This window comes from Vicugna pacos, chromosome 3, assembly GCF_048564905.1.
Source record: "Vicugna pacos chromosome 3, VicPac4, whole genome shotgun sequence".
In the NCBI taxonomy this organism is placed as follows: Eukaryota; Metazoa; Chordata; class Mammalia; order Artiodactyla; family Camelidae; genus Vicugna; species Vicugna pacos.
Window position 1 is genome coordinate 5,285,093 of NC_132989.1, and position 17,146 is coordinate 5,302,238.

A 17,146-nucleotide genomic window follows, 5' to 3' on the forward strand; every position below is an offset into this window, starting at 1 on the left:
TTTTAAAATTTTACGTGTACTAATCTACAGACATTAATTCATTTATTTTCGTAACAGCCTAGACTAACAACTAAGAAGTAAAGGCTTTGATTAAAAAACAAAACAAAGGAAAACAAACAAAAAGAAACAGACAAAAACTGGCTTCGGTCCATTCACCTGTTAAGGACAGATCTGGGAACTGAAGCCTGGCAAAATGGCCCCAAAGGAATTTTACCAGTTACCTTAACATGATACTGGCCTATGGTAACTCATGAGTGCTTCATGCCACTTTCCTTCTAATGATATTTTCCACAGAATACACAGTAAGTATAATTTTCAAATGGACAATGGCCAGTGATTTTGAGGAGTCCAACTTTTGGTCAAGTATCTGTCTGCTGGTCTTTCCGGCCAGCCATTGACTGTTACACAACTTAAGGCAGACCTCATCGGAAACACATGCCATTCCCACACCAGACTTGATGCACAGTCAAGTGTGTCGCTGTCCCTGAAAATGCCTGCTGTCAATGACTTGGGTGGATTCCAGTTGGAGTCCAGTTTGGCCATGCTATTATACATGTCTACATTTTGGCCCAGATGCATTCATTCTGAGATCTGCGCAGCTGGGGTCTTCAGCTGAGTAGTTGCAAAGGGACCTCTGCCACGGCTCCCCAGTGGCGAGGAAGAAGAGAAATCCTCAAGACACTTTTCTCTGCTCTAAGTATCCCATACATCATGGTCCTACTCCTCCCTTTTCTTCCCCACCCCTTCTGGTCCAGGCCCATGAAACTCCAAGAACTTTTCATTTAGGTTCCTTGAGAAGTCATATGACTTCCACATATCTGTTGATCCTTCTGGCCCTTGATCAGTTGTCACAAAAATAGAACAGTCGGTGCATTCTCCAGTTTATCTTTTGTTTGTACCAGCATAGAAAGTGACTAACAACTTTACTGATACTCTGATTTCTGGCTTGTTGCTACTCAATATCCGGCCCCAGCTTTCTCTCCAGCTCATGGATACTTTGACACTGTTATCGCCATTTCTCTCAATTGAATATGATAGATATAAATAAATTAATTATATTTTCCAAAGCCCATGATTGAGCTCATGTCATTTGCCTACACCAAGGTATACAAGGTTATCAGGGTTCCTTAAAATATATAATAGCATCACTGGAATCAGAGATGCCCCCAATGCAAACTTTGAATGATAAAGATGCATGTATGCTCTTTAATTATATTATTTACAAACTTATTAATTATTTACACACATTTATAGTAACACTCTTCCTAGTTCATCAACCTTTCTTCATTATTTAATTGGGTTTCATTTTAATTGCATCTCACCCCTCTGTGCTCTAAGGATCATTATCTGCTTGAAATTACCCTTGGGCAACTGACCAAATCTCAATCACAAAGATTTTCTTCCCAGAGGCATCGAAGTTTATGGCACACTTATGCCCACATTTTTACACAAAACAGAAAGTGATCAGCCTACTTACACAACCTAAAAATGGTGCTTTTTTCATATTAAAGTGCTCCCAATGCTTATCTGCATGGGGAAATTCAGTCAATCCATCTAGAGGACCTTGATTTGGAAAAATAACAAGAGAAGAATGTGTTCCCTTATAGATTAAGAACATAGAGTACTGAAGAGTAAGTACTTTTTGATTACTATTATTAATGTCTTCCCAACTTCTATACTTCCCCCAAACATTGTTTTTCATGAGATTTTTGCTTCACCTTTATAATTTTACTTTTGTATTGGAAATGAACATTTTCAGAATTGAAAGTACGGCTAGATTGTCAAAGCAATTTATCTTACTCTATGAAACATGTAGTCATTTTATTAAAGGAATGAGCTCACTCAATAAAAGAAGAGTTACTTATTTGAAGAAAACAGAAAGCACAGAGAATTCTTGCCAAATGTTTTATAGAAGTTGCTATAATAGTGTCATAATACTTGGTCAGGAGGTGTGATGGACTTAGGTTTAACATAAAAATAAACCATAGTGGACAGTTGTTTCTTTATACTGTTACTATTGATTTAAAATTCTTACTTTCAAACATTGTCTACCTATCTATCTATCTATCTATCTATCTATCTATCTATCTATCTATCTATATCTCAATAATATACTTGGAAAATCCTCAGAACCTTGTATATGGAAGTGCCAGAGGAACCTAAGAAGAAATCAACATTCAGGTAAATAAATAATAATATAAGACAGTCAGAATATATCTATATGTTTTATCTGTAAAACTAGATGATATGATATACATATGCATTATAGATTGATTACCAAAATCAAAATAATTTGTCCATCCATCACCTCATATAATTAACTTTTTCCTATGACAACTCTCAAGATCTACTCTCAGCATTTTCAGGTATTCAATCACATGTTATTAACTATAATCAATATACTCTACAGTAGATCTTGAGGACTGATTCTTATAATGGAGATTTGTACCCTTTGACCCACTTCACTCTCCCCTAGCCCTAGCCACCACTCTTCTATTCTTTGTTTCTCTAAAATTTACTTTTTAGTTAGATTTCATATGTAAGTGATACCATAAGTTACTGATACTTATCTTTCTCTGTCTGGCTTATTTCATATAGCATAATGACCTCCAAGTTCATCCATGTTGCAGGGTACCCTTTTATGGCTGAATAATATTCCATTATATATATATGTGCATACATGTGTCTGTGTGTATGCATATATATATACTTTTTGTATATATATGTGTATATATACATATCTATATACACATATACTTATACTTTGTATAAACTGCTTCCATATCTTGATGAGTGTAAATATACTGCAATAAACATTGGCATAAGATAGTCTCTTCAAGATGATTGAAATCATTTCCTTTGGGTATATTCTAAGAAGTAGGAATTTTAAAATTATTATTAATATATAATTAAGTTACATGTTTTTCTTAAATGTGACTATTTTATAATGAAATTGCACTTATATTTTATCTGTTGAAATAATGGGAGGTCTGAAATGAGACTAAGAAAGTAGCTTGTACATTTCTTTCTTTTTAATTTTATTCTTAGGCGAGACTACTGCTTTAGGCTCTGTAAGTTAAACTTTCCCTATGATACTTGTGTATGAAAAATAGTCATAGAAGAAAGGAATTTTAAAATTATAATTTTGTCACATAACCAAAAGACTGCATCTATTAAGTTTAGTTCAAACTATTGGCAGTTTACTAACTTCTATTGGAGAAACAACTAAAAGGTGACGTAGTGTCTCTCTAGTTTTGTGTCACTGTGCGGGTTTAAAAATGTGTCTTAGCTTTTCATCTAATATTTTGGAAAAGGGAAAAGCCTTATAAATTCACTTCTACTGTTTTTATTAGGACCTAGGACCTGGTCTTTTCTGAATTTTTAAAGATTCATTCGTGTTTTCAGTACTATATTTTTAAACTTGCTGGAATCAAGCAACTAAAATAAAATAATACTTTCTTGTTTTCAATAAAATCCCAGTGCCTGGGATAATTTTTGAATGACTATGGGTGATGAGTTCAAACAAATGTTTCTAGATTAAGACCTCCTACTCCTCATATGCTAGTGTGAGTTTTACTACTTTAGACCTATGTGCACTTTATGAATTTCCTGGTGATTGAGAAAATATTTAATTCTGCTTAGATCTAGTAACCTGTGGGAAAAAATTACATTCAGAAGAATGTTAGTAATCAATCAGATAACTTAAAGTGCATCTTTTTAAAACTAACTATGATGCATGCATTTGCAACTGAAAGTACAAAAGTTCTGGGTGTAGTTGGAGATTCAGAAGGTCACTGAGGTGACAGCTTTAATATCCTGTAGGGGACAAATGGAGAATATAACAGAATATGAGACTGTGTATACATTTTACAAAAAAAAAACACTTAAATTTTATAGCTTTGTTGTGCAATGTAATATACAAATACTTGCCCTGGTTAAGGAAAATCACAACCTTGGAGAAAACATTCATTTTCTGTTATGCTTTAAGAAAACTGATGAGAAAAGTGGATTCCATGTGGGAGATTTTGGTTAATGTGAGAAGACTTTGAAGAGGAAAAAGTTTGGGCCGTGCAAAGGAAATAGACTACTCACAGACCTGTAATTGGTTAAAACTGCTTAAGGAATGACAGAAAGTATAAGTAATACTTTAAAAATAAATAATCACAATGAAAATGGTGGGGAAAAGTGACAAAAAAATCTACAAGCCCAAGACAAGCCACTTTGTACACAGAAATCTAAGTTACTGATGCATAAAAGCACTGAGACGAAATCTTCATTAGTAAATTGATCATATGACTGGAAATCTTTAAATTTTTTGTGGTAAGAATATTTTTCTATACAGAAAATTTACCAAATTCTATTCTGTACTGCTAATATTCATATGGTGATATTAAAATTGTGGCAAATGTGGTATTCAGACACTAAAGAGAGGAAATTAAACCATGGAGTATTAACGAATAGTAAAATAATAATTTGTTAGGGACACGAAAAGGTAAATGATAAGGTATTTATGCTTAGAATGTGACACTTTCAGATTATTGTTTTGTGGGAGGAAAAATTTTTTGTGTGATCAGTGCCAAAATTAATAGTGATTTTAAATGGCAATATAATTGTATAAAAATTGAATTTCTAGGATGAAATTTACATTCTGAAGTATACACAGAAAGTACTCAAGCTATTTTATTACAACCATTTAAGATTTAACGATATTTACTCAAGTTTGAATGAGAAGGTAGAATATCATCTACAAAAGTTATAATAGTAAATTTAGTATTTATTTCCTCACATAACCACATAGAAATGTTCTCTACCCAAGTTTACTTAATCTAGACCAATGTCTCTTGAAATAACTGTAGTGAAGGCCATTTTCAATTTCCTCTGAAATTTTCTTGAGGCGTAATTTAAAAAGAATTAAAATGGATTTCAGGAAAATTATACTAAAAAGTGACACAAACACAAGCATGGAAATTCTTAATCTCAGTTTCTGTGCTTATCCCCAAAGACTAATCTGAAGAAGTTATGAACTCTTGTTGATCCACAGTCAACATTCTGTAAGACATTAAGCTAAACTTCAACTTGTTGTTTCAATATCCAACTAGACATGGGGTACAATTCTAAATAAATGCTAAAAACTGTCATTGAGACTTGACTTGGAAGTATCTCTATCTATCTATCTATCTATCTAGTGATAAATCTTCATTAAAATAACAAACCACAGTGGGCTGGATATTATTGAATAAAGTAATAACTCTCCATGTTATAACCAAATAATGAGATTGGAGAGTCCCATCCTTAGCACTTTGCCATGTTAAGTACTCAGTGGTGGCAATAAGATGGACAGATCCAAAGTCTAATGATGGACATTTAATGCATATAAAGACCAGCTGTATGAGATAGAGAAGCCCATGTTCAAATAAAATATTTAAGGAAACTGCATTAATTATTTTTCTTGAGCCCTGTGTCTCATGGGGTTTATCCCTTTTATTTTCCAGATCAACCACCTTTTCCAAAAGATGGCCAACTCCACCACAGTGACTGAGTTTCTCCTCATGAACTTTGCTGAAGATGGCAGTTACGGCTCCTGCACTCCATGCTGTTCCTTCTGATCTACTTGGTTACCTTGTTAGGGAATCTTCTCATTGTCACTGTCACCACGCTTGACCAGAAACTTAACATGCCCATGTACTTCTTCCTCAGAAATCTGTCTGTCTTAGATATTTGCTATGTTACTGTCACTGTCCCCAATGCCTGTGTCAACTCTCTCACTGGCAACAGTGACATTTCAGTGGCTGGGTGTGCATCCCAGGTATTCCTGGTCATTTATTTTGTCTATGTGGAGGTGATGTTTCTCACCATTATGGCCCGAGACCACTATGTGGCCATTTGCCAGCCCCTCCACTACCCAGTTGTCATGAGCCACCAATGCTGTGTCCAAATGACACTCGCCTCCTTGCTCAGTGGTCTTGTCTATGCAGGTGTGCACACGGGTCAAACATTCCAGCTGACCTTCTGTCAGTCCAATGTGATCCATCAGTTCTTCTGTGATATCCCCTCTCTGCTAAGAATCTCCTGCTCTGATACCTCCAGCTATTTCCTTTTAATTCTTTTTTCTGCCATTGTGGTTGCTGGGGGCTGCTTTATCTTTATTACTATGTCATATATTCACATATTTTCCACTGTGCTAAGGTTTCCAATCAGAGAGCAAGGAAAGGTCTTTTCCACCTGTGTCCCTCACATTCTTGTGGTGTCTCTCTTTCTCAGTTCTGGTTTCTTTGTGTATGTAAGGCCTTCAGTAAACTCTGAAACAATTCAGGACATGATTCTTCCTGTTTTTTATACCATAGTTCCTCCATTCTTAAATCCTATCATCTACAGTTTGAGAAACACACAGGTAAAAGAAGCTGTGAAGAAAGTTTTGTTAAGAAACTTTCATCAACAAATGACTGGATAAAGAAGATTTGATATATTTATACAATGGAATACTATTCAGCCATAAAAATGACAACTTGATGCCATTAGCAGCAACATGGATGTACTTGGAGAATGTCATTCTAAGTGAAATAAGCCAGAAAGAGAAAGAAAAATACCATATGAGATCGCTCATATGTGGAATCTAAAAAAAAAGTAACACAAATACAAAACAGAAACAGACTCATAGACGTAGAATACAAACTTGTGTTTGCCAAGGAGGAGAAGGGTAGGAAGGGACAACCTGGGAGTTTGAAATTTGTAGATACTGACAGGTATATATAGAATAGATAGACAATATTATACTGTATAGCTCAGGGAAATATATACAAGATCTTGTGGTAGCCCATGGTGAAAAAGAATGTGACAATGAATATATGTGTGTTCTTGTATAACTGAAAAATTGTGCTCTACACTGGAAATTGACACAACATTGTAACTGACTATAACTCAATAAAATAAAATTTAAAAACAGAGAAACTTTTATTTTGGAAAATAATAAATCACATCATTTTATCCCAACATCACTGAATGAGATTCAATGTGTGTAAAATAACTTCTGTCTGGGTGTTATGTATTAGACTGCTCCCTCCAAATTCACTCTATTGAGACCTGTATAATTAATCCTATTAAATAATCATTGTGTTTTATATTACCCTTTTTATTTAATCTCTGTTAAAGCTAGCAGCTCTACTTTTAATGAATAAGTATGTTCCAAGATATATGATGTGGATCATTTTAGATTATATATGTCTGCTATTCATTAATTATTAACAATATCAATAATATCTCAAAGGAATCCTTAGCAAATCAAATATATAAGTAATTTGCAGGCTGTGCTATCTGTATTTAGACAGTGAAATTTGAAATATCTATGTAAATAACATGCTGCAGAATAACACACACGTGTGAAAAATATAAATAAATGTTGTCTATAATATACATGGAATTTGCATTAATTTTATTAATTTTTATTAAAGTTTTTGTTTCCAAACTACTCTCATTGGTTCATAACCACTTTGGTACATGCTTAGGATCAAATTATCTAAGGTAAATTGTGTAACAGAGAAAATGGGGAAGAAATAATACCTTCTAAAATTATTAAGTGGAAGAAAAATATGAATACCAGAAAATTAATTATATTTTGACATACAGTTAAAAAGTAGGAAAACATAACTATATTATTTAAAACAATTAATAAAAATTGAGAAAATATACTGGTGCACCATTCTATATTTGTCTCAATAGATTAGCTGACTCTGAGTACTTCATAGAAGTGGCATGATAGAGTATTTGCCTTTTTGTGAGAGGCTGATTTAACTTAGCATAACGTCCTTAAGTTTCACCAATGATGGAACGTATGTTACAATTGTCTTCCTATTTAAAGGTGAAAAACATTTCACTGTAAGTACGCCACATTTTCTTTATCCGTTCGTCTTTTGATGGACACTTGTGTTGCTTTTACCTTCTTGTTGGCTTCATGTTTTGAGTAACTATGCTCCAAGATTCATACTTAGAATGAACTGAGATTTTCTATGTGGCTGAGGACTTTATATTCTGAATGAAATTCAGAACCCTTCATGAAGCTTATTCTTGAGTGCTTTAAACTTGTATTGCTATCTCTCCTGTGATAATTCACCTTTGTGCATCAGAGGGATGGAATGGGGGGATTTTTCTTGTTATGTTTCATAGGAGTGTGTAGAAATATCGAATTTTTTCAGAGGGAAAGACTGAAGCAGCATTATCACAGAGAGGCTGAGAAAGGGTGCCATGATTAACATTCAGAAGATAAATCAAGAAAAAAAATCTCAAATTATTTTATTAAAATCATACAAGATTTAATGAGATTGACTCTAGGTTGTGTAGGGGTGTAGATGAGTCATTTGCAATATTTATCGTAGTAAAATTTTATTATTTATTTTCTCAAAGAATTTTTTACAGAACGACCACATAGAATTCCTCTCTACTGAGGTGAATCACTTAGACCAGTGTATCTGTAAATGGTGGTAGTGAAGACTAACAGTATATCCCTGGTTCAGTATTACCCACCTCAGATTTAGAGATAGGAAAACTGATGATATACCTGCTTTAGTAGTATTTCCCAAGGTTTACAAATTTTTATTTGAATGCACACATTGTGTAGTGAGTATTTGCTAACTCTAACATTGGTTTTCAATACATAATTATCAACTCTATTGAAATACTTAAAAAGAAACTCACAACATGCTGATGACTTTGAAATTATCAGTCTACGTACATTTTTTTCAAGATTTTTTTGTTTTATGAAATTTTATTAATAAACACATTATGAAATCCAAATCCATTTGAAAAAAACGTTCATTGTATTTCATATACAATACACCTAAATACACATACTCCCATTAGGCAAATAGGTCATTTATGTGTTAAATATTCCTGAGATTTATACAATGCAATACATTCTGGTTTTGATTCCTAGAATTAACTCAAACCAGCTTCTCAAACTTGCACTCATTATTGAGAATTAATTTTCTTACATGTAATGTGGAACCTGCCCTTTTCCCTACAGAACGACTGATGTCAAACTGAAAAAATATCAATAATAAATAAATAAATAAACAAATAAATAATAAAACAATATTGGATTCTCTAAAGAGAATTAAAAAAATATCTACTTGAATAATCTGATGGATGAGTAGACAAGAGTAAAATAAGCATCAAAATCGTCAAACAATACAGTTATTAAGCTTGATGGAAGAATAGCTGATACATGAAGATAGATTGTTAGATAGATATAAACAGATATAAGATAGACAGATCTAGACAGATAGAGAAAATGGCCAATTTCATACGCAGTGGGGAATATATATGTGTGTGTGTGTGTGTATAGCAAAAGAACATAATTTATAAATAAACATTGTATATCTTATGTTGTTAAATTTTGAATTTTCTCTCAATATCTCTTCCACTCTGTCTTTTTGTATATAAAAGGAATCAAAATTAGTAAATTTATTTTCATAACCGTAGATTCATATTGCTTATTCTGGTCTACTTAATCTGCTGGATTTATAGAGCATTGTATTAAAAATCAAATTAGTATCAATAATCTATCCAGTTCTCTTTACAATTTTGGCTGTTTTGGTTTAGCTACAACTGTATAGATATTATGAATAATTAGTAAAATAGAGGAAGTAAACAATAAGATGCTAGAGTATAGTAAGCATTGTAGTTAGAAAGGCATGAGTTCAAAGCCCAGGTATGTCCTTTTTTCCACCCTCAATGTCTTTTGGGAGATCACTGACCTCACTCAATCTTGGCATCTGAGTTTGATACAAAGCAGTAACAATGGGACCCGCCTTTTAAGATTTTTATGGATGTTAATCTACAGACATTACTTTAACTCATTTATTTTCATAGCAGCTCAAATTAACAACTAAATGTTCCACATTGTACAGTAAGTACAATTTTCAAATGGATGATGGCCAGTGATTTTGAGGGGTTTGGTTTTTGGTCAGATATCAATGAGTGTGTCTTTCAGGCCAACCATTGACCATTACAGGACTTTACTTGGTTGACCTCACCGGAAAAACATGCCATTCCCACACCAGACTTGATGCACAGTCATTACATTGCAGTCCCTGAAAAAGCTTGTGCTCAGTGACTCAGTTGGAATCTGGTTTGGCCGTGCTATCATACGTGACTACATTTTGGCTCAAATGCATTCACTTTAGACCTCTGTTACATCCGCCTTCCTTATAAGGGGGAAGAGGAGAAATCTTCAAGACACTTTACTCAAGTATCCCATACTTTCTAATCCTACTCCCCCCTTTTCTTCCTCCCCGGGTCCCAGCCAATACAGCTGCAAGAACGTTTTGTTTGGGCCCCCTGAAAAGTGGTATGACCTGCACATATGTGCTGATTCTTCTGGCCCATGACCAATGGCCACAAACATAGCACAGTCAGTGCTTTCTCTAGTTCATCCTTCATTTGTACCATCATAGGAAGTGATTAAAAGCTTAGATATTACTTTCATTACTGGCTTGTTGCTACTCAACATGTGGCCCTCAGCTTTCCTGCAGCTCAGTGGAAACTTTGACAGAGTCATCTCAATTTCTCTCAATTCAACACAACAGATACAAATAAAATTATATTTTACAAAGCCAGTGACTGAGGTCGTGTCATTTGCCCAGACCAAGGCAGACACAAGTTATCTGGGTCCCCTAAAATATATAACAGTATCATTAAGATCACAGAGATGCCCCCAATACAAACTTTGAAGGATAAAAATGCATGTACATTCCCTACTTCTATTATTTTATTAATTTATTAATTATTTACACACACTTATCTGTAACACACTTCTAGTTGGTCAGCCCTTGTCTTCTTTAATTGGGTCTCATTTTAATTGGGCCTCACCCGTGCTGTAGAGATTGTTACCAGCTTGAAATTACCCTTGGGCAACTGACCAAAATTCAATCACAAAGATTATCTTCCCAGAGGCTTTGAAGTGATGACAGCTATGTCCATATTTTCAGAGAAAGCAGAACGTGACTGGCCTACGTCCACAAAAAATCGATGCTTTTTTCATATGAAAATTTTCTCAAAACTTATCACATGGGCAAATTTGGTCAATCCATCTTAAAGACCGTGATTTGGAAAATTTAACAAAAGAAACATATGTACCCTCATAGATAAGAACATGCAGTACTCTAAAGTAAGTACTTTTTGGTCTCTACTGTTATTAATGTCTTCCTAACTTCTTTACTTTCCCATCACACTCTGTTTCTTCAGGAGATTTTTTGCTTCATTTGTGCTTTTACTATTGTTTTAGAAATGAACATTTTCAAAATTGAAAGTATGGCTAGAATATCAATGCAATGGCCCCACTTACTTTACTCTACGAAATAATAAATAACTTTTTAAAAGAGTAAGTTGACCCATTAAAAGAATAGGAGCAAGCGCAGATAATTCTTATCAAATGTCTTATAGTCTCTGCTATCATTGTGTTGACACAATAGTTACACCGGGGAGTGTGATCTGCTCATGTTTAACATCCTGCTGATAAGTGTTTCTTTATACTGTTCCTATGGATTTAAAATTCTTATTTTCAAACATCTATATTCCATATACTTGGAAAATCCTCAGAACCATGTGTACAGGATTTCCAGATGAACCTAAGGAAAAATCAACTTTAGGGTAAACAAATAATAATTTAAGACTGTTGGAATTTATCTCTTTCTTTATCTGTGCAACTAGATGGTATATATACACATCCATTGTAGACTGATTGCCAGTATCAAGATAATAGGTACATTCATCACCTCACATGGGTAACTTTTTCTTACGACAATGCTTAAGCAACTTTCAGGTATGCAAGAACATATTTTAAACTATAATCACTATGCTCTACACTAGATCTTTAGAACTAATTCTTCAGATTGAACGTTTGTACCCTTTGACCCATTTCCCTTTGCCTTCGCCCTGGCAACCACCATTCTATTGTTTCTATAAAATTTTGTTTTTAATTCGATTTTATATATGTGATAGTATACATTATTGGTATTTATTTTTCTCTGTCTTGCTTATTTCACATAGCATAATGCTCTCCAGGTTCATTCATGTCTTTGCAAATTGCAGGGTACCCTTCATGGCTGAATAATATCCCATTGTGTGTATACATACGCATACACACATGCACACAGATTTTTTTTGTTTCCTTTCTTTCCTGGTAGCACATTTAAACTGTTTTCATATCTCAATGATTGTGAATAAAGCCGCAATAAGCGTTGGCATGAGATAGATTCTTCACGATGACTGATTTCCTTTCCTTTGGGCATATTCTTAGAAGTTGGAATTTAAAATATATAATTAAAATATTATTAAACCATATGATTTTACTAAATTCTGACTTTTTTGAAAATAAAATGCATTTATATTTAACTGTTTAAAGTATGTGAGGTCTAAAATGAGAGTAAAAAAGTAGCTTGTATGTTTATTTCTTTTGTATTTTATTCTTACATGAGACTACTGCCTTAGGCTGTGAAAGCTGAATGTTCCCTATGGTACTTATGCATAAAAAATAGTCAAATAAGCAAGGAATTTTCAAGTTATAATTTTGTCACATAAATTAAAAAGTATGTCTATTAAGTTGTGTTCAAACTAGGGAAAATTTGCCAAGTGCAATTGGAAAGAGAAATAGTAGGGGACATTGTCTTTTTAGTTCTATGTCACTTTAACAAGTTTTAAAAATATATCTTAATTTTTCATTTAATATTTTGGAAAAGAGAGAAGTCTTATGAATTCCCTACTACTATTTTTTTTAGGATCTACCATTTTTTAATTTAATTTTATTGAATTATATTCAGTTTACAATGTTGTGTCAATTTCCAGTGTAGCGCACAATTTTTCAGTTTTCCTTGAATATACACATATTCATTGCCACATTCTTTTTCACCGTGAGCTACCACAAGATCTTGTATATATTTCCCTGTGCTGTACAGTATAATCTTACTTATCTATTCTGTATATACCTGTCAGTATCAACAAATTTCAAACTCCCATGCTGTCCCTTCCCACCCCCCCGTCCTGTGGCAACCTCAACTTTGTATTCTATGTCTATGAGTCTGCTTCTGTTTTGTACTTTTCTCTTGTCTCCCTCTCTTTCTTTCTCTCTTTCTTTCTTTCTTCTTCTTCTTTTTTCTTTTTTGTTTAGATTCCACATATGAGCGATCTCATATTATATTTTCCTTTCTTTTACTTCGTTTAGAATGACATTCTCCAAGGACATAGGATCCATTATTTTTTAATTTTAGATATTCATTTTTGTTTTTAAGTATTATATTTTACCATCATTGGAATCAAGCACCTAACATAAGATGATAGTTTCTTTCTTTAACCAAAATCCCAGCATCTGGAAAAATTTTTAAATGGTTATGGGTAATTTGTTTTAAAAAATATTGCTATTTGCAGCAACATGGATGCTCCTAGAGAATGTCATTCTAAGTGAAGTAAGCCAGAAAGAGAAAGAAAAATACCATATGAGATCGCTCATATGTGGAATCTAAAAAACAAAAACAAACAAACAAACAAAAACAAAGCATAAATACAGGACAGAAATGGACTCATGGACAGAGAATACAGACTTGTGGTTACTGGGGTGGGGGGCGGGGTAGAGGGTGGGAAGGGATAGACTGGGATTTCAAAATTGTAGAACAGATAAACAAGATTACACTGTATAGCACAGGGAAATATACACAAAATGTTATGATAAATCACAGAGAAAAAAATGTGACAATGAGTGTGTATATGTCCATGTATGACTGAAAAATTGTACTGAACGCTGGAATTTGACACAACACTGTAAAATGATTATGAATCAATAAAAATGTTTAAAAAAAATAAAAAAATAAAAAAATAAAAAAATAAATAAAAAATATTGCTAGACGAAGACCCTAGCTTATACTTGTCACATGTTGGCATGAGTTTGATTATTTTAGACACTATGCAATTTATTAATTTAAGGTAATTAAGAAAAAATATAATTCCTTTGAGAGCTAGTTATCTGTGCAATACAGCATTAGAAGAATGTCAGTAGTCAATCAGTTATCTTTAAATGCACCTTTTTAGTAACTTAGATGTATGCACTCATGACTGAAACTATAAAAAGTTCTGAGTGTATTTTGAAATTGAGAAGGTGGCAGAGGTGAGAGCTTTGATATTACATAGGGGACAAGTGGAGAATGGAACTTTATATAAGATTCTCTATACATTTTTACAAAAGCACTTAAATTTCACACTTTTGCTGTGCAAAGTAATAGATAAATACTTGGGACTGGCCAAGAAAAATACAACCTTGGAAAAAACATGTATTTTCTGTTATGCCCTAGAAACACTGATGAGAAAGTGTCTTCTGTGTGGGAGATTTTAGTTAATGTGTGAAGATGCTGAAGAGGAAAAAGTTTTTGGACTGCAGAAGAAACAGACTCCTCACAGACCCATAATTCCTCAAAAATGTTTCAGAAATGATATGTGCAGAACTAAAATTTTACTAGAAAGTACAGGTAATACTTTTAAAATAAATGATCACAACTGAAATGGGAAAAAAAGCAATGAAAAAAAATCAACAAGACCAAGACACACCACTTTGCAGACAGAAACAGAAGTCACCATTAGGTAAAAGGGCTGAGATCAAATCTTCATTAGCAACTGTTCATATTAATGATGATATTTAAATTTTGTGGTAAAATATATTTCTCTATGGACATTTTACCAAATAATCATGTGTATTACTGTTATTTACATGGTGATACTAAATTGGCAGCAAATGTGGCATTCAGGCACAGAAGAGAAGGAATTAAATCACAGAGTATTAATAAATAGTAAAATAATAATTTGCTAGGAATAAACAAGTATAAATGATAAGGAACTTGTGCTTAGAATGTGAAACTTTCAGATTATTGTTTTGCAGGAGGAAACCTTTTTGTTTCCAAAATTAAGTGTAACTTTAAATAGCAAATGTATCTGTAGAAGAAATTGAATTTGTTGATGGAAATTACATTCTGAAGATACACACAGAAAAGTAACTCTAGTTATTTTATTACAACCATATAAGATTTAAAAATACTCAAATTTAGAATAGGAGTGTAGACATAATCATCTATGAAATACCTAATAATAAAATTTAGTACTTATTTCTTCACATAACCACATAAGAAATCTTCTCTACCCAAGTTTACGTCACTGAGACCAGTGCCTCTTGAAATAACTGTAGTGAAGACCATTTTCAATATCCTCTGAAATCTTCTTGAGTAACAATACTTTGAAAGAATTCAAATACATTTATAGCAAAATAACACTTTAAAATGACACTCAAAATCTAAATGTGGAAATTCTTAATCTCAACTTTTGTGTTTATCGCTAAAGACTGATTTGAAGAGTTTATGGCATCTTGTTGATCCACAGCCAGCACATTGTAGAAGGTCAAGATGAAATTCAACTGTGGGTCAGTATCCAACTAGACATGGGATACAACTCCAAATCAAAAATAAAAACTGTCTTTGAGAACTGACTCTGAATTATCTCTACTTATCTATCTATCTATCTATCTATCTATCTATCTATCTATCTATCTATCTATCTATGTACAAAGTGATAAATCTTCATTAACATAATGAATCTCAGAGGGCTGGATATTACTGAAAAAATAATAACTCTACATGTTGTAACCAAATAATGAGATTGGAGAGTCCCATTCTTAGCACTTTGCAATGTTAACTACTCAGTGATGACAATAAGATGGACAGATCAAAAGTCTTAATGGTGGACATTTAATGCATATAAAGACCAGCTGTATGAGATAGAGAAGCCCATGTTCAAATAAAATATTTAAGGAAACTGCATTAATTATTTTTCTTGAGCCCTGTGTCTCATGGGGTTTATCCCTTTTATTTTCCAGATCAACCACCTTTTCCAAAAGATGGCCAACTCCACCACAGTGACTGAGTTTCTCCTCATGAACTTTGCTGAAGATGGCAGTTACGGCTCCTGCACTCCATGCTGTTCCTTCTGATCTACTTGGTTACCTTGTTAGGGAATCTTCTCATTGTCACTGTCACCACGCTTGACCAGAAACTTAACATGCCCATGTACTTCTTCCTCAGAAATCTGTCTGTCTTAGATATGTGCTATGTTACTGTCACTGTCCCCAATGCCTGTGTCAACTCTCTCACTGGCAACAGCGCCATTTCAGTGGCTGGGTGTGCAACCCAGGTTTTCCTGGTCATTTACTTTGCCTATGTGGAGCTGGTGTTCCTCACCATTATGGCCCGAGACCGCTACGTGGCCATCTGCCAGCCCCTCCACTACCCAGTTGTCATGAGCCACCAATGCTGTGTCCAAACGACACTCGCCTCCTTGCTCAGTGGTCTTGTCTGTGCAGGTGTGCACACAGGTCAAACATTCCAGCTGACCTTCTGTCAGTCCAATGTGATCCGTCAGTTCTTCTGTGATGTCCCCTCTCTGCTGAGGCTCTCCTGCTCTGATACCTCCAGCTATTTCCTTTTAATTCTTTTTTCTGCCATTGTGGTTACTGGGGGCTGCCTTATCTTTATTACTATGTCATATATTCACATATTTTCCACTGTGCTAAGGTTTCCAATCAGAGAGCAAGGAAAGGTCTTTTCCACCTGTGTCCCTCACATTCTTGTGGTGTCTCTCTTTCTCAGCTCTATTCTCTCTGTGTACCTAAAGCCTTCGGTAAACTCTGAAACAATTCAGGACATGATTCTTCCTGTTTTTTATACCATAGTTCCTCCATTCTTAAATCCTATCATCTACAGTTTGAGAAACACACAGGTAAAAGAAGCTGTGAAGAAAGTTACATTAAGAAACTTTTATTCTGGAAAATAATAAAAAAGTCCATTCCAAGTTTATCCCTGAATTTGATCCACACTTCTATAATTAACTTTATGTCTGGGTTTTAGGTATTGGAAAGCTCACCCAAATTCACTCCATTGAGACCTGTATAATTAATCTTTTAAAATAATCATTGTGTTTTCTATTGCAGAATATTTAAGACTCTTTCTATATGCATAGTTCCTCTCACCCTTTGCCTTTCTTCTCTAGTAGTTGTTAAAGACAGAGGGAGAGTTGTTTGGTTAATTACAATTTCTTCTCAGCATCTTGAAGATATAATTACATA

The 17,146-nt window shown here is 33.9% G+C and overlaps 2 pseudogenes; both read left to right on the plus strand.

Moving 5' to 3' along the window:
* Window positions 1-5,513: 5,513 nt before the first annotated feature.
* Window positions 5,514-6,451, plus strand: LOC140690422 (olfactory receptor 14C36-like; annotated as a pseudogene).
* Window positions 6,452-15,922: 9,471 nt separating this feature from the next.
* On the plus strand, window positions 15,923-16,854 carry LOC140690425 (olfactory receptor 14C36-like; annotated as a pseudogene).
* The last annotated feature ends 292 nt before the right edge of the window (window positions 16,855-17,146 follow it).